The following is a 22,284-nucleotide window of genomic DNA, read 5'->3' on the forward strand; positions in this document are numbered from 1 at the left end:
AATGCCCCAGAGCCTTACTGCTCTTATTGAGATTTAGATTTTCTTGAATAAGTGTTTCTTTATTTGCTGTATATTTTGGGGGGCAACTTTCAGAGACTTGAAATGATTGTTTCTAAATGTCCAGCAGTTAGGTTTTTTCCCCCTCTGATCTCCTTGTGTTGCCATTCCAGAGGGCTTTTCACCCCAGTAAAACTGTACGCAAACAGGTGCCAGCCCTGGGCTGTCATTTACCATCACTTGCTCAAGGGTCATTTTGTCTCATTGACAAAGCCATGGCTACTCTGGGCATGCGGGTGAATCTTTTTTCTGTGGTTTGTCTCTAGTGTATTTTAAAGTTTCATCCCACACAGACACAAATTCCTGTTCAGACAAAACTTCATCATGATCGCTCTGAATATTTCTGGGGTTCTGTGTGTAGGTTCCATCTCCCTGGTGGTCTCCCTCACAGATTCCAGCTTCTGTGTTCCCTCTCACTTATAACCTCTGTCTTCTCAACTAGGAAAACGTGCCAGCCTCTGTGTCTCCCCCTCACCTTGTGTGGACATTCTTTTTTTCTTACTTTAGAATAATCACAGTCCTGCATTGCCTGTTTTCTAATGTTTGAGTACAAGTTGTTTCATATATTCTAATCTTTTGGTTTTTTACTTGTACAGAGCAGCACACCAAAGACTACTGGGTTTGGGGAAGTGATGACGTCACAGAGTAGCTGGTTACAGGGGGTGAAAAAAGCCTCAGAGAAAGCCACCTGACCCTATTCTTTCTGTAATGCTGCCATGTGCCCAGTGTTCATCTGCTCCTTGGTCCTCTGGCTCCTGAGTACAGGTAAGCTCCCATTCTGGAATTGTCAGCTCCCAACTCTGAGTCTCTTATCCCTGTCACCAGACTCCTTCAGGGGCTAAGCCTCTAACTTCTGTCTGCTTTCTCCCCAGGCACCCTCAATGCAAAAGTCATGCAGACTCCAGGACATCTGGTCAAAGGGAAAGGACAAAAAGCAAAAATGGAATGTGTCCCAATAAAAGGACATAGTTATGTTTTCTGGTATCAGCAGATCCCAGCAAAAGAGTTCAAGTTCTTGATTTCTTTCCAGGATAACGCTGTCTTTGATAAAACAGGGATGCCCACGCAGAGATTTTTAGCCTTCTGTCCAAAAAACTCACCCTGTGGCCTAGAGATCGAGCGTACAGAGCTGCAGGATTCAGCCGTGTATTTTTGTGCCAGCAGTGAATCCACAGTGTTAAATATTAGTAAATCTTAATACACAAACATCCTGGGCCTGGCTCAGGAAGCAGCTGGCATACTAGGTTGGAAGGAAATAACAGAAACTAACTAGAGTTAGCTTAAGCCAAATGGGAATATATTGCAAGGCTCAGTGTATGTCCCATAGAACCCCAACACTAGAAGGCAGGAATTTCTCAGGAACAAAGTGGAATGTCCTGGAACCGTGACATGACTGATTTGACAGCTCTTATTTCTCTTTCCACCTTGTAGGCTTCATTGTTCTTCCCATTATAATAAATTGTATTTTCCAGTTTTTGGATCTCATAGCAAGCCAAAGATTATACATTCAAATGTTGGTCCTCCAGCCATGTTGCGAAGGGCCAACTTGACATTTTCTCGTGTAAGATCACAAATCCAGAAAACAGGAAACAGTGCAATCCTATTTTATTCAAGAACATACTCTTGGCAAATTCAACTTTAGCCAAGGGCATCAGGTTATTTCAAACAGCATGGCAGCTGGACGCCTGTCACTTTGACCTTACAGATCACGGATTTCAGACAGGAATTCTCTAGTTAGGGGGCCAGGACACCCAATAGTATCTCTCAGAGGGGAGGAGTACCAGATACAGAGAACATAGGAAAAAGGAAGGAATTAAAAAGGGGATTGAGATCCTTAGTTTTCAGAACAATGTCAGACCAAATGAAGACTCTGGGTAATTTCTTTTCAAGGAGTTAAATCCAGGTAATACAGAAAGCATGTTAATTTCCAGTGTGACAACTTCACACCCCACTAAGTCACTAATTAGTTTCTATGGAGCTGAGGGAGGAGACAGATTAATGTGTACTCAGTGGAAAAATACTTGATATGTAGACGGTTGAAAACTGATGTGCAGACAATTGAAAAATCCTCTGGTATTTGATCCAAATTATAATGGGGGACAATGCATTCAACATCAGCAGAGGTAAAGGAGGTATTGCTGCATTAGCTCTACCCAGGGAGGTCACCGCAATCACATAGAACAGATACAGAATTCAAAATACCTTGGTTAAAATGTGATGATCCATCCTGTTTATAAAACTGCTTATTTTGGGGCGCCTGAGTGGCTCAGTCGGTTGAGTGTCTGACTCTTGATTTCAGCTTGGGTCATGATCTTGGGGTCGTGAGATCAAGCCCCATGTCAGGCTTGTGCTCACCAGGATTATCTGTCTCTCCCCTTCCCTCTGTCCATCCCCCTTCTCTCTCTCTGAGATGAATAAATAAATCTTAAAAAAAATACTTTAAAAGAACCCTGTTCAATTCTACACCACCCACCATTCAGCTTTAGAGAAGTTCATATATTCTCTTAAGTCACTTCTGCTCTTATTTCAATATAAGCTGAACCTGGTTGTCTTACCCCCAGAAATCCAAATTTACTTCATTTCTCAGGCAAAATTTCATTGTCACCACTTGAAACAGAAGCTCTCACGTTCCTGGTCTACCCAATGTTATGGCTTTTTATTTCAGGTTCCTTTTCCAGCATTCAAAAGTGAGACCCTCCTTAGTGTCCATTTCTGTTCCTCTACGAGTAATAAAGCACAATTAGTGGCCCACACTTTCATTTTCATTACAGAGGAATCATTCCTTTGGGTGCCATCTTCAGCTTTTTCATGGAATATTTCCATTCTTATGAAACTATTCTCCTAAATCTTAAGATTCTGAACTTGGTGGGCCAAAGGCTGTTCTTTTCTCTGCTTCCTTGATCTCTTCAAAGCATTTGACAATATTGACTATACCCCAAACGCTGGAACTTCTCTTCCCTGGGCTTCACTCACCTCATTTTCAATTAGGTTTCTTATTTCCCATCTATTCTTTTTTGTAAATGTAGTTTCCAGAACTTAAATCTATCTACTAGTTATTCACATTCCTACGGACATTCTTCGTGTTCCTTAAATTTTAACGTTCTAATGTATTGCACTCAATGGTCTTCTTTTTTGTTAGTTTGGCCTCTTAAAGATCTCCACTTGGAAGAGATTTAAACTGTTGTCTGAAATAACTTCCTTCCTCAGTATCACCTGAGGGACAGGATAAAAAGATATATTCTAGGACAGGGTCAGAATTTCAGAGTTAGAATTTCTGGAAATGGGTTACAGGAATACACCTAACCTTGTCATGCTAAAGTTTGAGAACTTCTGCCAATTTCTCTAAGATTGGTAAAATAGCACTCTAGTACAGTGTCCCACCATCTTCTTGCTCCTGTTATCCTCACTCTTTTCCCTTTTTCCACATCCTCTGTGTTTTCCTTAAACCTCACATTTCCTAAGAATGCTCAGTGGGTTTGGAGCCCTTTTACATCACCTATATGACAAGATGAACATGAGGTCTTGCGTTTGGACCAAGGATCCCCCATTCCTGTGGAAAGTGTCCTGAGGCTTTGGGTATTCCCAGAGACTGTGGCCTCACACTCTCAGATGAAAGACCTAATGGAATATATTCTACTATAAGACCCATCCTGCAGAGCTGGGAGACTCAGTTGTGAGCTCCATACTGGTGGCATTGGCACAATGCAACTGAGCCAGTTTCTTCCGTTGTGCAAACTCACTGGCTCCTCTCCTCTCCCCTGAGCTCCAGGGAGACATTTGAAAAGGCCACTTCCCAGTCTTCTGCCTCAGAAGAAAGAAAGAAGTGGATTGATAATTGTGGCTCCAGCTGCAAGCAGGAGAGGGCAAGACTATAAATTAGCTCTTAAATTATAGGGTGGTGTGTTTTGGGACATGGGCTTCTGAGACTCCTAAAAGATGGAGTAGAATTGGGTAGTCTATGGACTCCAAGTTTAGAAAGAAAGCAACCCCCCCCCCCGGTTTTTCTGACTACAGAGATCTGATATTGATATTATCTTACCAAAACTGTAAGAAATTCCTACTGATTTTATCCCAAACAAGACCCCTCTGTGGACTCTTTCCCTCCACAGAGGCCAATGACTTCCATGTTTGTGAAACAACGGGATGTTGACCACTACAGGTTTATTATAGTCCTTTTATCACAGATCTGCCACCTTCACATGACTGACCATCTCTCAAGAGCAGTGATTCAATGGGAATAACTGTGAGGGAACAGCAACCACAACTGTCTCAAGGGGAAAGAAGCAGGAGAAACACTGGGTAGTATTCCCCATTCAGAAACTTTCAGGAAATTCAAGTCTCAAATCCAGGGCAGCATGGAGTTTGACTCTATGATTCCACAAACTCCATGGTTCTCTTCTCTCTCTTGAGATGTAAGATCCAAAGATAGTGGAATTGGAGTCAAGACACCTGCTTCCTAATCCAAACTCTGGCTTTTTTTTTTTTTAGCTGTAGGATGTTGGCAAGTGCCCTCACCCTCTATGACTCAATATTCTCCTCTTTAAAATTAGAAATTTGCACAATTTGTTCTCTAAGATTTGACATGAGGATGACTCAGGATACATCTCCATTTTCCCACACGTGTGACCACCAGAGATTGCAATGGAAGACACTTCGCTACCATCTGGCAATAACTGAGCAAACTGTAAATGTAGATAACACAGATCCAGGGAAGATCTGGTTGGCAGGGACATTCTAGATCATTCCTGTGTGCCTTAGCATTGGCGCAGACTTGAAATGTGGTCATGTCAAAGAAAATGGTATATATTTCCTGCAATCTCCCCACTGTTGCCAGATGGCAGTAATTAAAGGAGTGCATCAGAGTCAACCACATAGAGCAGTCAAATGCTCTTTTTACCATGGCAGCCCTGGTTTAGGACTGTTGTCCTGGGAAAATTATTAATAGCACACTCTTTCATACATTAAAGGGTCCTGGTTCAGACAGTAAACTAAGAAAGCCATTGTATATTATGACATAAACCATAGCATCTCTCTGTTCAAAGTAAATTGTTTATTACTATTGTAGTGAATTTTGTCAAAGAAAATCTCATTCAGACACTTGTTAAGGCGGACTTCACTCAGGGGAACTGCAGCAGTGGAGTACTCCCCGGTAGGGAGACAGATTGGGCTCAACTCCAACTCTAAACAGGAAAAGTGGGAGTTCATAGCCAAGAAGCAGAGAGGTGGAAGTGGATGGATAATTACCAAGAGGAGACAGCAGGGTGAAGGGTGATTCTGGCTACACCGACCTAGCAAGACTCTTGCTGAAGGCACGCCAGGATGATCAGACCTCGCCCCAGCAGGAGAGCTGTCAGAAACAGGGATGTGGTCTTTTATCAAGAATATTCAGATATTGAGGGTAGGAAATTCTGGCTAAGTATCTCAGCAGGATTCTTACCAACATTGGACTCTTGACGACTGCCCAAGAATGGTATCTAACTGGACTCTTGAGATAGAAAATGGACAGAATTTTAACACTTATCTCTTGTGAGTGGTGAGGGAGGTGAAAGCCATGAAGATACCCTTGGATTCCAAGAATACCAAGACAGCCAACATATCCAGGGATGGAAGATGAAAGAGAGTCTTCAACAAAAGGTCATTTTGAAATTGAGGAACGCTTGAGGCATCCACATGGATATTCTTATAACTAAAAGAAACTCCTTTCTCCTCTTTCCATGGCCAGTGGCCTCACTCCCTGCCACCCCACACTCCAAGGCGCGCGCGCACGCGCGCGCGCACACACACACGCACACACACACACACACACGCCTGTGCAAATGCATGCGCACACCTACTAAGACATCCATGCCGAGGCACACATCAGCTTTTTCCTCCCCAGCAGAGGGCGCTATCAGATTTAAAAACCAATCTAATCTACTTTATTTTCACTAACGGTTTTGCCTTATTAACTGCCCCTGCTTACCTAAATCTTGTTATGTATAGCAAGAATACTGTCCTGGAGGAGTAAAAGCTAATCTGTATTTCCACTTTTACTATGAAGGGGTATATAATGCCAATTAGAGTTTCTCAAGGAGACAATGCATCAAAATAATAAAATATCTAGGCATAAATTTAACAAAAGAAATGAAAAAGTTGTACACTGAAAAGTGCAAAACATGGCTTGAAAGAAATTAAAGACCTAAATAAATGGAAAGATATCCTATGATCATGGATTGAAAGACTTAATACTTTTGAGATGGCAAAACTCCCCAAATTGATCCACAGATTCAACTAAATTCCTATCAAATTCTAAAATTCCAGCTATCTTTCCTCCCTCAGAAATTAACAAGTCAATGCTAAAATTCATATGAAAGTTTAGGTCACCAAAATTAGCCAACACATTTTTAAAAGGAAGAAAAATATTAGACAAATCATACTTTCCCATTTCAAAACTTACTATGAAACTAAGAAATGGAGACAGTTTTGTACTGGAAGAGAATACAAATAGATCAATGGAACAAAGTTGAGAGTCCTCAGATAAACCCATACCTTTATGGGGAACTGATTTTAGATAAGAGTGCCAGAACCATTAAATTGAGAAAGAACAGACTTTTTAACCAATGGTGCTGAGAAAACTGGATACTCATGTGCAGAAGAATGAATTTGCAGGCCTTCTCATACCATATACAAAAATTAACTCAACATTGATTAAAGACATAAATGTAAGAGCTAAAAGTATAAAATTCTTGGAAGAAAACACAGGTGTAAATCTTTACGACCACGGAAGATAGTCAATGATTTCTTAAATATTACATCAAAACATGGGCAACAAAGATCAACTGGACTTCTCCAAACTTAAAAAGTATTTGAGCTTCAAAGGACACTCTCAAGAAAGGTAAAGTCATCCCCCAAAATAATATAAATGTTTGCAAGTCATATACCTCACAAGGGACTTGCATCCAGAATATATTTATAGAAAACCTTGAAAATTCTCCAAATATTCTCAATACAAGTTCCTTATTTGGATGTTATTCATAATAGCCAAAAAAAAAAAAAGGGAAAGAATTAAAATGTTCATCAACTGGTGAATTAACAAGGTGTAGTGTATTCCTATAATGGAATATTATTCAGTCATAAAAGGGAATGAAATTCTGATACATGCTATAAAATAAAAGAAGCTTGAAAAAAATATGTTAAGCAAAAGAAGCCAGGCACAAAAAGGCACATAGTATATGATTCCACTTATATAAAAATCCAGAATAGGCAAACATCAGGGATAAAACATAGAGTAATGGTTGCCAAGGGCTGCAGAAGGAGTGAATGCAGAGTGACTTCTAATTGGTACAGACTTTCTTTTGGGATGATGACAATGCTCTAGAACTATATGGTATTTTTTTTTTTGCACATGTTTATAAATACTAAAACCTACTGAAATGTACACTTTGAAATGGCGAATTTTATGTACATAAATTATTATCTCAATTTAAAAAAGGGATCTGGAAGCTTAACTTAAAAAGATTCAAATATTGTAACTTGAATTTCAGAAAAATTGAGCCTATTTTCTTTGTAATATTCGTATTTATTCATGTGACGCAGAGAGATACAGAGAGAGAGAGAGCATGAGCAGAGGGAGAGGCAGAGAGAAAGGGAGAAGCAGAGTCCCCGCTGAGCCAGGAGCCCTATGCGGGGCTCCATCCCAGAAGCCTGGGATCATGACCTGAGCAGAAGGCAAAGAGGCTTAACCATCTGAGTCACCCAGGAGCCCCCAGCCTATTTTCAAGAGATACCCTTGTGAATAGAGGAATGGGTTGTATAATTTGTATTGTGTATCAATTTTATTGACGAACTTGTCAGTCATCTAAAAATATAAAACATTTTATAAACTTCTCAGGAAAATACACTCCTTAAGTGGCCTAAGAAGTTAACTTAATGTTGATGTGCATTATAACATAAAAAGCCTCAAAATAATTACAGTAATGGAAATAAGCCAGGCACAAACAAATGCATACAACTTTATTCTATTTATAGGAAAATCTAGAAAATGCAAGCTGATCTATTTTGACAGAAAGAAAATCAGTGGTTGCCTAGGGATGGGATAGGTGTGGAAAGTGTTGGGAGGGAAGGCTTTACAACATGACAGAAAGAAACTTTATGGGTGATGGATGTGTTCGCTATCTTGACTGTGGGGATGGTTCCCTACCTGCATACAGACATCAAAACTCTTTAAATGTATGCAGTCTATTTTTATGTCAATTAAACCTCAATAAAACTGCTTTTTAAAATTTTTTTTAAAGATTTTATTTATTTATTTATTTATGAGAGACACATAGAGAGGGGCAGAGACACAGGCAGAGGGAGAAGCAGGCTCCCTGCAGGGAGCCAGATGTGGGACTCCATCCCGGGACTCCAGGATCAGGCCCTGAGCCAAAGGCAGGCGCCAAACCGCTGAGCCATCTAGGGATCCCCTCAATAAAACAGGTTTTAAATGGGATATAATTGACATATAGCATTACATAAGCTTAAGATGTACATTGTGTTGATTTGATACATTCGTATATCACAATATGGTTACTGCTATTGTATTATTTAATACTTCTGTCACATTACATAATTATTATTTCTTTCTGTGGGGTGAAAACATTTAATATCTAGTCTCTTAGCCACTCTGAAGTTTATAATGCTAATAACAGTCGAAAGGAAATCCAAAAGTGTTTGACATCGTGTCTAAGGCAATAATTTACTTGCTTGGAGACAGAGAAGTGGAACTAAATATTTTCTATTCTGCTTATCTCCTAAATTTACTCAGTATTTCTCAATTTAAATTGTGTTATTGATCTGACTGTGGTTTAGCCAATTTTTACCCTGTTGAGTAGTCTTCTTTCAGTTGAAGGGTGGGCACACATTATGAGGGCTTTAATTTAGAGGGAATGAGGGGAAGGTAAGGCTATATCCTAAGGCTTGAGCCATTGGGATGAATCTTTAGCCTTTGCATGCTCAAAATGCAGGGAAGATACATACCTTTAGTTTTGTCAGAAGAGCTAGTATGAATGTCTGAAAGTGGAAACTTGACTGGGTAAGTTCCAGGTAGCAAAGGCAGTTACGTACATTGTAGGAATCGTCCCACAGCCTTTTGAGCAGCCAAGTTGGGATGTTAGCACTGTCAGCGTAGACCATATCCTCACCATCAGCCTTCACTACCTTTTAACTCCCATTCAAACACACAATTCTTTGCTTGCACCTATTGACATTTGTCATGCTGATTTTTTTTTGTATATTTTTTTATTGGAGTTCGATTTGCCAACACCTAGTATAACACCCAGTGCTCATCCTGTCAAGTGCCCCCCTCCGTGCCCGTCACCCAGTCACCCTGATTAATCGGCAGTTAAGACCAGGGGGAAGAGGTTTGGTTTGGAACATGTAGTAATGAACAGGAGAGAACAAAAGGAACAGTAAGGTACCTACCCTGTATCTAACCCCTTCTATTGGGTTTGAGCCCAGAGAGAGAGGGAAGACTGGTGATCTGAGCTGATGGAACCATTCACAAATTCCTTGGTGAGATTCCGCACATAAGCAGAAGTTGTTTTGGGCGCTAAATAACAAGGACACCTCAGTGATGAGGAGGAGACAACTCATTCCCCACATCTGTGTAAACTCCAGCACTGCCCTAGTGGATTCGTGTGTCTAACAGCATCTGGGAAGAGTCCATTCTGGCCGGGCCTGAGTGCTCATTGATGGGCATTTTCATCCCTAACATTGGTGAACAACTAGAGTATCTCTAGGAGAAATAACTGAGATGATTCTAAGTGGTAATGGCAGCTGCATTTTGATTAAAATGTACACTCCGGGAGCCTGCTAAATACCTCCCAAAATAATAGAGACTCTTTCAGACAGGCCTTAGGATCCTGCTATTGATAAGAGAAGGCCATGAGCCACTGTTATTTGGATACTAAAAATTAACATGATCTTAGCTTTTACTCAAAGCCTGGAGTATCCTAGGTATTTAGATTATATCTCCCAGGGAACCTATAATTTCTAGTAGAGTGGGACCGTACCTTAGTTTTCCTTGTATCTTCCTTTCACTATAACTAGAACAAAGGAGGCTCTCACATAATTTTTATTCAATGCTATAGGTTAGGAAAGACAGAAGAGTGGAAGGAAGATCTCTCAAATATAGGTACCCCACCCATGATTAAAGAGAACAGTGTAGGATGGCTCAGTTAAACATTCTGACTCTTGATATCAGCTCAGGTCATGATCTTGGGTCATGAGATCAAGCCCTGCACTGAGCATGGAGCCTGCTTGAGATTCTCTCTTTCCCTCTCTGCCCCTCCCCCACTCAAGTATGCATGCTCTTTCAACCTCTAAAAATATATGAGAAAACAAATAGACTAATGCAGACAGATAAATAAAATTGTGGACACAGGGTGAGAGGGAAAGTTTGCAGTTTTTCTAATGGCTCTTCTTTGAATTATTATTCAAAGAATAATAATAATTACTAAGAGATAATATTATTATCTCTTCTTTGAATTACTCACATCCAAAATTCATGTAGAATAACAAATGATGAGACAAGTGAGTTATAAAACACAAAATAAGTTTCCCTCAGGATGTTTGAAATCATTGCTTAGCTGAGGAGGAGGAAGAAACAAGGAAACAGAATCGAATCATATCCTGTCTCTAATTTTTTCACCAGCAACCCTGGTTCCGACTTCCCTGTTTCTCAGTGTGTGTACCTAGACCTCACACCTTCTCACTGCTCTACTCAACAAGAGAAAATGGGAAGATGATATGAACCAATAAAAATAAAATAAAATAAAATAAATAAAATAAAATAAAATAAAATAAATAAAATAAAATAAAATAAAATAAAATAATAAAATAAAATAAAATAAAATAAAATAAAATAAAATAAAATAAAATAAAATAAAATAAAATAAAAAACAAAGAAAGAGTAGAGAGGGGAGTGGAAAAAACAAATGTCTCAGAAAGCTAGGACCAACTGTGAAGGTACTTGTCACTCTCCATACCTGCACAACACTGTTCGTGTAGTAACACATACGAGCCAGAGTGTGTTTACAGGAAAGAAAAAGAGATGTGTCATTCAACTGATGTATAAGAAGAACCTAGAGACAACAGGAGCCCCTGAAATGTTGACCTCACAGGAAGACCCGCCTCAGAGGAGGTGGCTTTGAGGTCTAGTGAGCACCTCTCTTGGGCTCTACCTATGGGTCCTCTTCATGTCATCTCTGCCATGGGCACCAGTCTCCTCTGCTGGGTGGTCATCTGGCTCCTGGGGACAGGTGAGTTCCCGGCTAACAGATCAGCATCACCAGGCTTTGTCTGTGGCTCTGTAGGCCCTGGACCTTCATGTTGCCCAAAGATTTTCCAAAAGGTATTGTCATTTAAATGAAAACAAATGATCATATCATGGAGTGAAGAGCAACGTGTATGCGAATTTTTACATGAACGCAGATATCTTGAAAGATATTTAAACTCACCTTGGGTTGCTACACTATGACTCTATCTCATGTAATCTCTTCTCCTCTGAGGTTCCACAAATGCTGGCGTCACCCAGAATCCGAGACACCTGGTGAGAAGGACAGGACAAGAGGCAATACTGACATGCAGCCCCGAGAAAGGACACAGTTATTTTTATTGGTATCAGCAGTTCCTGGGGGAAGGTCTGAAATTCATGATTTACCTCCAGAAAGAAACTATCTTAGACCAGTCAGGAATGCCAAAGAAACGCTTTTCTACTGAATTTTCCGAAGACGGACTTAGCATCTTAAAGATCCAGCCGGCAGAGTTGGGAGACTCTGCAGTGTACTTCTGTGCCAGCACCAAAGCCACATCAATGCAGAGTCCCATCCTGTCAATGCACAAACGTCCTCCATGCCCCACCTCAGAAACAGCCGTGGGCTGGGGAAGGGAGGGGGGCACATCGTTTGATTAGCGAACAAATTAAGCTAGAAAGAATTTGGCAGGGTGAGTATGGAAATAGGGGAGGGCTGTGCAAATATATCAAGGAATAACCCAACCCAGCCTCAGTAACTAACACTGTCAGCAGAAAAAGGTAAAGTTTTTTTTTTCGTAAAAAACTGGGCATAATTTGGGGCACCTGGGTGGCTCAGTTGTTGGGCATCTGCCTTTGGCTGAGGTCATGATCCCAGGGTCCAAGGATAGTGTCCCACATTGGGCTCCCTTCAGAGAGCCTACTTCCTCTGCCTGTGTCTCTGCCTTTCTCTGTGTGTCTCTCATGAATAAGTAAATAAAATCTTTTAAAATAAATTAGATACAATTTGTCAGGTAAAATATTTATTGAGGAAAGGTCCTCTTTTCTTCACTTCATACTCTATTTCAAGTTTTCTATGGCATGCTTTAAAGATTTATTTTTTTAATTTATTTATGAAAGACACAGAGAGAGAGAGACAGAGACATAGGCAGAGGGAGAAGCAGGCTCCCAGCAGGGAGCTCTCTGGCATGCTTTAAATGTAGAGTTTCATTTAATCATCTAAGATAATCAAGCAAAGGAAATATTTTCTTCATTTTCAATGTGAGTAAAAGCAAATACAATTCCAGGAATTCATTTTCTTTTCTCAAACTCAAAGAAAGAGAGAGAAAGAGAATGAGAGGAAGAGTACAAACCCAGGTTTGTCTGGCTCATATAGTTGTGCTTTTTATACCACCCTGTGCTGCCTCTTATTCTTTCTGGAACAATCCTGGCTTTGTGCCTCGCTTAGTGCTTGTACAGGCATGTATGGATGCCAGGATTAAGAACTGCTACAGGTTCCCCAGAGGTGGTGGAAATAGAGTTGGATAGATTTGTCTGGAATTTAGGAGAAAGATGTGGTCCCCAAGCATTTTTAATGTGAAACATATCACCTGGGGGCTTCTGGGTGGCTCAGTTGGTTAAGCATACGACTCTTGATCTCAGCTCAGGTCTTGATCTCAAGGTCCTGAGTTCAAGCCCTGCATTGTGCTCCAGGCTGGGCATGAAGCTTACTAGAGAGAAAGAAAGGGAAAGAAAAAGAAAGAAAGGAAGAAGAAAGAAAGAAAGAAAGAAAGAAAGAAAGAAAGAAAGAAAGAAAGTTCAACTTTTTGTTATCTCAGTGATTTTTTAAAATTCTCATCAGTCAACAAACATTGGCAACTTACAGAAAAGTGTTTATTATCACTTGCTTTGATGGGACAATTTCAGAAAATCAAAAGGCAAGTGAATGCAAAGTCACTTCAAATGTATATGTGCCAAGGAAGTGGGCCCTTACCAGGATGGGGTAGAAATCATGTCACTTTACTATGTTTTCTGTTTCTGCCTTTTGATATTTTGAAATTATTTCACATGCTCTGGCCCTCCTCTCCCTGCTAGGGTGGAGGAGGGCAGTGGCTGGGTGCCAGTTGGGAGGTGGGGAGACACCCTTAGAAGAATATCCCCGAGCAGGACTTCAGGAAGCTTCCACAGCACACTCCATGTGAAGGATCAGGAATGTAGTCTTCCAAGAGTATAACTTCTGAGGGAGGAAAAGAAAAAAGAAAGGAAAAAGGGTCATTTTGCAATTTGGTACTGAAGGGGAAAAAGAAGAAAAAGTGTCTAAGAGAACCTGCAGTTTTTCCCCAAAACAAGAGAGTCACAAACTAAGGGGACCTACCCCACCCCCATCATGAATGCCAACCAACCAGACCACCAAACCAACCAAACCAACCAAACCAACCTGGGCTTTGCCACAACAGTGAAAACAGATGCCATTAAGCTGGGCATAGTGTAAAACACCCCCAACATCATGAAAATGAGTAAGAAGAAAGTAAAATATACAGAATAGAGAAAACTATACACACACACACACACACACACACACACATTTTTCACAGACTCTCCCCCAAAATGATCATGAGTCAGGAGAAAATGTGAGTCTACACTCCAAACAGAACTCAATACACTCAAGCAAGCAGCTTAAGATAGGATAACCCACCTGTAACCAGAAGTTCAGAAACAAATGAAAGAAAAAGTTGATTAAGCTCAGAGAAGAAAAGAAAGAAAAGGACAAAATTATCTAAGAACTAGAGAATATGTGAAAAGATACCCAAGTTAGAAAAACTCAAATGGTAAATAAGTGTGGGAATTGAAGAAAGGCATGGGGACATGCAAGCAAACGAAAATGACAGAGAGAAGTCTAACCAGCCAGGGAGAAGGGGTCCAATGAAAGCCAGAGCTTGCCATGCATGCAGGATGGATGAGAGTGGGGTGCTATGTGCCCCAGCTGTGGGATGAAAAATGAATTCTAGGTTCTTGTCTGACCAGTGTCTGCAGAGCTCCCAGAGTAATGGAAGCATACAGTAACTGGGATGGTAAAAGCAGGGGCCAATCAGAGAGAGACTGTGGCCTGCAGCCCTGGGGCCACCTGCCCACTCAGCCCAGGTGGAAGCAGTTTGGGGAGAGGGAGGCCCACGGGGGTGCAGGAGCTTCAGCTCCCCTGTCCGCCTCTTTCTCTGCAAAGTGAGGGAGCCTGTCTGGAATATCTCTGGGGTCCTTTCCAACTATCCATTCCAGCCTTCTGACAAATTCTGCATATAAAGCCAGGGGATCCCCAGAGCTAAGTTTCTTTCCTTATTTGTCTTCCAGGAGGTGCTTAGAGCTGCAAGGAACCCACCCTTCCCATTATGGGTAACCAGGTGATCTGCTGTGCGGCCCTTTGTCTCCTCGGAGCAGGTGAGTCCTGGGGTCGTGGAAAAAATTCCTGTCCCAAGGGTGTGAAGCTCCAAACCTAAGCCTTTTCTCCCATGACAGCAGCAGTAAGCACCTTCCCAGGCCGTGTTTCTAGAGCCTCTCTTTCTTCCATAGGAACAGCAAGTGGTGGAATCACTCAGACCCCCAAATATTTGTTCAGAGAGGAAGGACGAGGCGTGACTCTGGAATGTGAACAGGATTTTAATCATGACTCTATGTACTGGTACCGACAAGACCCAGGGCAAGGGCTGAGACTGATCTACTACTCGCTGGTAGAAAATGATGCTCAGAAAGGAGACATACCTGAAGGCTACAGTGCCTCTCGGATGAAGAAGGCATTCTTCTCTCTCACCATGACATCGGTGTAAAAGAACCAGACAGCTCTATATCTCTGTGCCAGTGGTAGAGACACAGTGAAGCCCAGCCACCTCCTCTCTATGCAGAAATGGGTCTCAAGCCCTGAGTTCCCACCAGGTGGCAGGACTTTTCCTCTACCTCAACCAGACACCCAAAGCAGCCGCTGCCATCAACGTGCTTTGTGGAATGGCATTACACCTCGGCCATCCACTAAGTTAGTTTTAAGAATTACATCTATATCTACATCAGAGAGAGATAGAGACAGAAAGAGGAGAAGAGGAAGGGGGAGGAGGAGGAAAGGGTGGAGGAGGAAGCAGGAGGAGGTGGGGAGTGAATGAAGCAGAAGGAGGGGTGAAGGAGGAGAAGGAGAGAGTGGAGGAAGAGGAGAGGGTAGAGGAGGAAGAGGAGAGGGTAGAGGAGGGGGAGGAAAAAGAATAGACAAAAGAAAAAATATTAATTTTACATCCTAGCTCTTCTTACCAAATACTGGAAAACTAAAATGGACAGAAAATGGCCCCTTCCTTCAGAATACTAAAAGCCAAGCAGGGACAAAAATGTGTAGGAGACAAATATTGTGATGAAGTTTCATATAATATATACTTAATCAGAGACGTCAGTGGGCTCTAGGAGATAACATGGCTGGTTTTGTCTGGTGACATCAGGAAGGGCTTCAAAAGAAGGCAAAACCACACAATGAAACTCAAATGATGAATCAGATTTCACCAAGTGGACAAGAACCCACAGTGATACAGCCTTAAGGAGGGAGTGATGAAATAAAATTATGAATGAAGATGGTCACCTCCACCCCCAGAATATGGCAACAGAAGATGATTTAGAAAAATGAGTAGAGTGAGGGTATTGAACACAACTGAGTTTCTAGTTCTAGGGAACCTTCCTTGGATACTTGCATTGAAATACCTAGTAGGGGGGGCACCTGGCTGGCTCAGTCAGTTGGAAGAACATGAGACTCTTGATCTTGGGGTGTAAATTCAAGCCCTATATTTGGTGTAGAGATTACTAAAAATAACTAAAAACTGGGAAAACAAAAAAGAAAAATAAATACCCAGTAGGCTGGCTTGGTGCTTAGGAGGGAGAGTTGGGCTTGAGAGAAACATGTGCATGATTAATCAGCAGAGGATCAGCATTATTTTACAAATGCTTATTTTTCTGTGTGGTTTCTCCCTTTGTGGTCTGACACCTATCTATCAAATTAAGGCAAGTGATGTTAATTCTTGGGACTTCATTTGTTTAAAAATATTTATTTGGTCACATAATTCTGCTTGCAGAAATGAATGACAGTCTATATTATTCAGATTATCCCTCCCATTGCATACAACTAAAAATGCTGGATTAAATATATTTTTTAAATATTCTTGGAAACATTTAAGAACCTCAGCCTGTTCTCCTGCATGGCTCTGTGTCTTCCAGGACAAATAATTCTGGGAAAACACGAGGAGTCCCTGACCATTACATAGAAGTCTGGGCTTTGTGCATTTTATTTGGATTCTTTTCTGAATTGTTAGCTTTGGATTTCTTCTCCCATATATTCTATGGAAGCTTGACTCACACAGAGACCAAAGTACTGAAAAACAGAAATAGGAAAGAGACACTAGCTTATGAATAGGAATTACAACGCTTAAATGTAGTATGATGAGCACTAGACCTCATTGCAATTAATGTCCTCTGATATAGTAAAGAAACCATCAGAAATGGGATGGATCTAAGATGCTTTACTTTGTCCAGAGCATGTTCATTGATACCTCCAGATCAATCATTTCCTGAGCCAGCTGCTGCAGTCATGGACCAGTGGGAGACACAGTCCCTAGAGTTCTCTGCTACCTGGTACAAGCCATATTCCAGAGGTTATGGGATGGGGTGAGGCTATCTGTCCAGTGAGAGAGAAGAAATGAAGGAGAGCACAGTAGGAGACAGACAATTTCATTTTTATTATCTTAGACATAACTTAAAGGGTACAGACTTCCTCTTGTTGGTTGATGAACTTATGAAACAAAGAATATAGACTTTACATGATTTTTAAGCCTCTGTTCTAAAACAATTGAACCATTTACTTTCCTTTTCAGAGTGATCCTGATTCTAGAAAGAACCTTTTAGCTGTGGTTTCTTTTTTTTTTTTAAGATTTTATTTATTAATGAGAGACACAGAAAGAGAGAGAGAGAGAGAATGAGAGAGAGAGAGAGAGACCTAGGCAGAGGGAGAAGCAGGCTCCATGCAAGGAGCCTGATGTGGGACTCAATACTGGATCCCGGGATCACATCCTGAGCCAAAGGCAGACGCTCAACCACTGAGCCACCCAGGTGTCCCAGCTGTCAAGTTTCATAATAACCCCCATTCCAGTGACCAAGTTGTTAAGAGTCATTGTATGAAATGAAAATCCAAAAAGTCAAAATATCACTAAATTGTTCCTTAGCAAGCTTTGAGGAGTCATTGTATCTATTAATGAAGAAGAATAATTTATAGAAAAATATAGTCAAAGAGCTATCATATTTCTTAGCTACAGTAAAAATAATTTCTGAATTTAAGATTACAATGGAAGCAATCAGTAGTAAATTAGACAAACCAGAAAACCAATTTGCTAGTTGTATGCAAACTCAGGGGATATTTCAGGATTCTAAGGAAATAGGAAAAGATATGTGAGAAAAATAATATCACAACAACTTTATTCATGATGACCCCAAATGGAAAAACACTCAAATGTCCATCAACAATGCAATAGACAAATAGTGTTACATTTGTAGAGTAGAATAAAATACAGCAAAAAAAAAAATCAAATATTATTTGCAAAATCATGGGTGAACCTCATAGACATGATGTTGAACAAAGAAGCCAGACACAAAGGTACATACTGTATGAAGTTAGAGCAATGGATGCATGTGGAGGCATTTTTAATTTACTGGGAGAGAAGCATGAGGGAGGAGTCTGGGGTTCTGAAAATGTCCTCTATCTTGATCTAGGTGCATTCATTTCTGAAAATTCACTAAACTTTACACTTAAGATTTGTGCAGTCTATTATATGTATTTTAAGTCTCCCTTTAAAAGCTTAGAAACACCACCATCCCTAATGGCTAACAATAAAAATGTATTCTCTGCCATGGTTCTGTGGTTTGAATGGGCTCTGTTAGGCAGTTTCCTCTTGGGGTCTCTCATGAAGTGACAAACAGATAGTCACCAAGGCTGAAGATATCTGAAGGCTCACCTGGGCTGGATATCCAAGATGGCTTCTTTATACACATATCTGATACCTCACCTGGGGTGACCAGGACAGCTCTAGACCAGGCCTGCATATCTCTCTTTCTCCACATAGCCCTTCAACACAGTTAGGTGGGTTTCCTTACAACATGGTGGCCTCAGGGTAGTTCAAATTATTACATACTGGCTGGCTTCCCCAAGAGTAAGCGTTCAAGAGACCCAGGTGGAATCTATAAGAGTACATATGAAAATCATACAGTGCCCCTTCCACCACATGCAAGTCAGCCCTGATCCTTAGAGGAATGTGAATGCTGGTAAGTATGGTGGTTCATCTGAGTGCCATCTTTGAGGAGTAGCTACCATAATATAATAAATGGTACTACTGATCTCATTCCTCACTGTCTTAGACTGATGATCACTTTGGAGCATGGCAACAGCTGCTTCATTTGCAAATATTTTTCTTGAGGTCAACTCTAATCAAGAGCTATACCACAAAGAAAGTTCTAGGAAATGTATTTTTTCCTTAGTTGACTCTGAATTTAAAACACCATAGGTATATGTATACTTGATGGCTAATGGTCCTCAAAGGAGTAGAAAGATTTTCTTTTGCTCCAGGGGCTTCCAGAGACTTCATCCCATATATGTGTCATAATGTTGTGGAGAAATAATACATTGCAGGTACATTCAATAAAAGAGCTGTAAACAAATTATCCTCCTAGCCTCCACAGTAACGTACACTGAGACTTACAGACTATGATAAATAGCCATGTGTGGTATTAGGTCTGTCAATATGAGGGAGACCGGCATGAGGCAGTTGTGAAACAAATACTTCATTTAGAAGATGAGAACTTGTCCTTGTTATCAGTATGAGAAACATTGAGCTTAGAGCCCAGGATTTCTGAGGCTCACTCACAGTCCTAGTGATTAACAATCATGAGTTGTTTCCATTACTTTGAGGATACGTTACAGAGATAAAGGACTGACTGTTATTCCATTTGCTATGCAAACATATAGTCTTTTTCTTGAATAAAGCCAAGGAACTTGTTTAAGTCATTTCAGTGATCTGGGTTTTAGTGTTTTATAAAGTTAGGAGTAGAATTAGAACATCTGAGGCCCCTTTCAACCACGTCTGTGTGGCTCTTTCATAGAGCACGGATCCTGTACCCCTGGCAAAAAAAAAAAAAAAAAAAAAAGTCACCACCAGGGGGTGGACTGAGGCATCTTCAGGATTATGTAAACCGTGGTCCATCCTTCTAGGGGTGGAGAAAGAGAGAAGGAAGAGCGTGGTCATATCTATCTTGAGAGAGGTATGGTATGAGGCCATCACCTGAAGATGCTGATGCTTCTGCTGCTCCTGGGGCCCAGTGAGAACCTTATTATCTGAGTCGTTTGGCAAGTGTGTGTGTGTGTGTGTACTGGCATGAGTGAAGTGGATTTTTTTTTTTTTATGCAGAGCAAAACGAGAGGGGACATCCCCACTCTCTGGAGGGATGAAGGGTCAGGTGAGAAGTCATCAGGCAGGGGAGATGGGTGATCATGGTCCTAGGGCGTCTAGCAGGAAGATTTCACCAAAAGGCAGGAATCTCTGAGAGCTGGGAGAAGGAAGAGGGAGTGTGGCTGTGAGTTTCATGCTGTGGTCTCATGTGACAGTTCTCTTGGCCTCCGTCACCTCTTTGACCTCTGTTTGGACAGGCTCTGGACTCGGTGCCCTCGTCTTCCAGGCGCCCAGCACAATGATCTGTAAGAGCGGAGCCACCGTGCAGATCCAGTGTCAAACAGTGGACCTTCAAGCCACAACCATGTTTTGGTATCGCCAGCTCCCGAAGCAGGGCCTTACCCTTATGGTGACCTCTAACGTGGGCAACAGTGCCACACACGAGCAGGGGTTCCCTGCAGCCAAGTTCCCTGTTAACCACCCAAACCTCACGTTTTCCTCCCTGATGGTGACGAGTTCAGGTCCTGGAGACAGCGGCCTCTACTTCTGTGGTGCTAGTCACACAGCCTGGAACAGAGATGAGAGACCCAGACAAGAACCCCAGTCCCAGCCCCCTGGTTCCCACCACCCTGAACCCGAACCCTGGAGGCACTGGGGAGTGAGGCTGGGGAGAGGAAACCACAGCTTCCCTGTTTGATACATCTGTGTGTGTCAGAGACAGAGAGAGAGGGTTGGAGAGAGGGAGTGAGAAAGGGAGGGAGGTAGAGAGGGAGGGAAGGAGAGAGAGAAAACATCTGAGCACAGAGTGTGGAGAAGGTTGGGTGTTTGAGAACTACACCCAGTGGTCTTGAGCACCTTTCTGTATAACTGTTGTCTATTTACATGTCTTCTTTCCATGAAGAAAGCTCATGTGGGAATGAGCTGGGCCCTATAAAGTGGTCCACTGCCATGGAAATACCCCTGAGCTAAAAATTGTAAGACCTAGGTTTTTTCCTGACTGCCCAACACACATCAAAGGAGGAATTCCACAGGTTTCTAGGAAGTCAGGGTCCTAATTTATGTCTCTCCTATCCTTGGATACTCCTATTCTGTGTGTCTACTTTTTACCTCACACATGAGAGATCTGCAAGGTTGTGAGTCAGCTGGCACTGCAATGCAACATGGCACAAAAAGAATTTCCAGGAGTAGTTTATGGGAGTCCCATTCCTGCTGCTCCAGTATATACCCTAACTCAGGCATCCACAGTAAGCATTTGATGGGCTCTATCGCAGCCTCCTACCCCTTTGGCTGTTTTTTCCATTCTGGAATATGGAAAGCCCTCTGACTACTTCTGACTGACCAATAGTCAATTAAAAATACTCTCTAGGGGCAGCTGGGTGAGCGTCTCAGTGGTTGAGCGTCTATCTGCCTTTGACGTAGGTCGGGATCCCGGGTTACTGGGATCAAATCTCTTATCGGGTTTCCCACAGGGCGCCTGCTTCTCCCTCTGCCTATGTCTCTGCCTCTCTCTGTGTCTCTCATGAATAAATAAACACAATCCTTTTAAAAACAACACTTCAAATAACTAATGAAATTATGATTAGTTGATGTCTTTATCATTTTTTCCTTGCTCCCAAAATGTTCATGAAAACAATCAAAATAACATCCACCTTTTAAAAAGTTACTTGATTGTGAGTAAATCCTCTGGGTTCACTGTCCCCAAAGGGGTGGGGGTAGGGATGGCTCAGACCTTTGAAATACTCCCCCTTACAAGCAGAGGGCTGAAACCAGGAGAGGCAACAAGGGAATGTTACCATGTCTTGGATAGAAACTGAAAGGCCAGTAGAAAATCTTAGTTTTAAGTTTCTCAGTGGTATAAAACCTCCAATTCACTGTTTAAAAGGAAAACAAACATTTTATTCTCATGTTTCCCCCTTGTCTATTTTTGCTTTTGTTGTCAGTGCTTTTAGGGTGATAAAAAATCATAGCCAGGACCATCATAGACAAGTGTTTCTCCTGTGTTTTCTTTTTAGAAGTTTTATAGTTTCAGGTCTTATGTTTAAATCTTTGATTAATTTTGAATTTATTTTTATGCATGGTACAAGATAGGGATCCATTTTCAATCATTTGCACATGGATATCCAGTTTTCCCGACACCATTTATTGAAGAAACTGTCCTTTCCCATTATGGCACCAGTTGGCCAGTTGACCATGTATGAGTGGGTTTATTGCTCGTCTCTCTATTCTGTTACACTGGTCTACGTATCTGTCTTTATGCCAGTACCATACTCTAATTATTGTATGGAATTGGAGAAAATGATTGCAAACCACATATCTGATAAGATGTTAATATCTAAAAATATGTAAGAAACTCCTACGACTCAGTAGCAAATAAAAAAAATAATAACATGATTTAAAAATTGCCAAAGGACTTGAATAAACATTTCATGGAAAGAAGACATGTAAATTGACAACAGTTATATAAAGAGGTGCTCAAGACCACTCATCATCAGGAAAATGCAAATCAAAACCAAAATGAGCTATCAT

The 22,284-nt window shown here is 41.3% G+C and overlaps 1 protein-coding gene and 1 gene segment (V, D, J or C); one reads left to right on the forward strand and one right to left on the reverse strand.

Moving 5' to 3' along the window:
* LOC144284988 (T cell receptor beta constant 1-like) overlaps nt 1–22,284 on the forward strand; it is a 113,825-nt gene that overhangs the window by 3,117 nt on the left and 88,424 nt on the right.
* LOC144284990 (uncharacterized) overlaps nt 13,188–22,284 on the reverse strand; it is a 76,222-nt gene continuing 67,125 nt past the window's right edge. Inside the window, exon 6 of the mRNA XM_077850209.1 lies at nt 13,188–13,544. The gene's annotated coding sequence lies outside the window, so the exon portion shown is untranslated. The remainder of the gene's footprint in view (nt 13,545–22,284) is intronic.

This window comes from Canis aureus, chromosome 15 (genome assembly GCF_053574225.1).
Source record: "Canis aureus isolate CA01 chromosome 15, VMU_Caureus_v.1.0, whole genome shotgun sequence".
Lineage (NCBI taxonomy): Eukaryota > Metazoa > Chordata > Mammalia > Carnivora > Canidae > Canis > Canis aureus.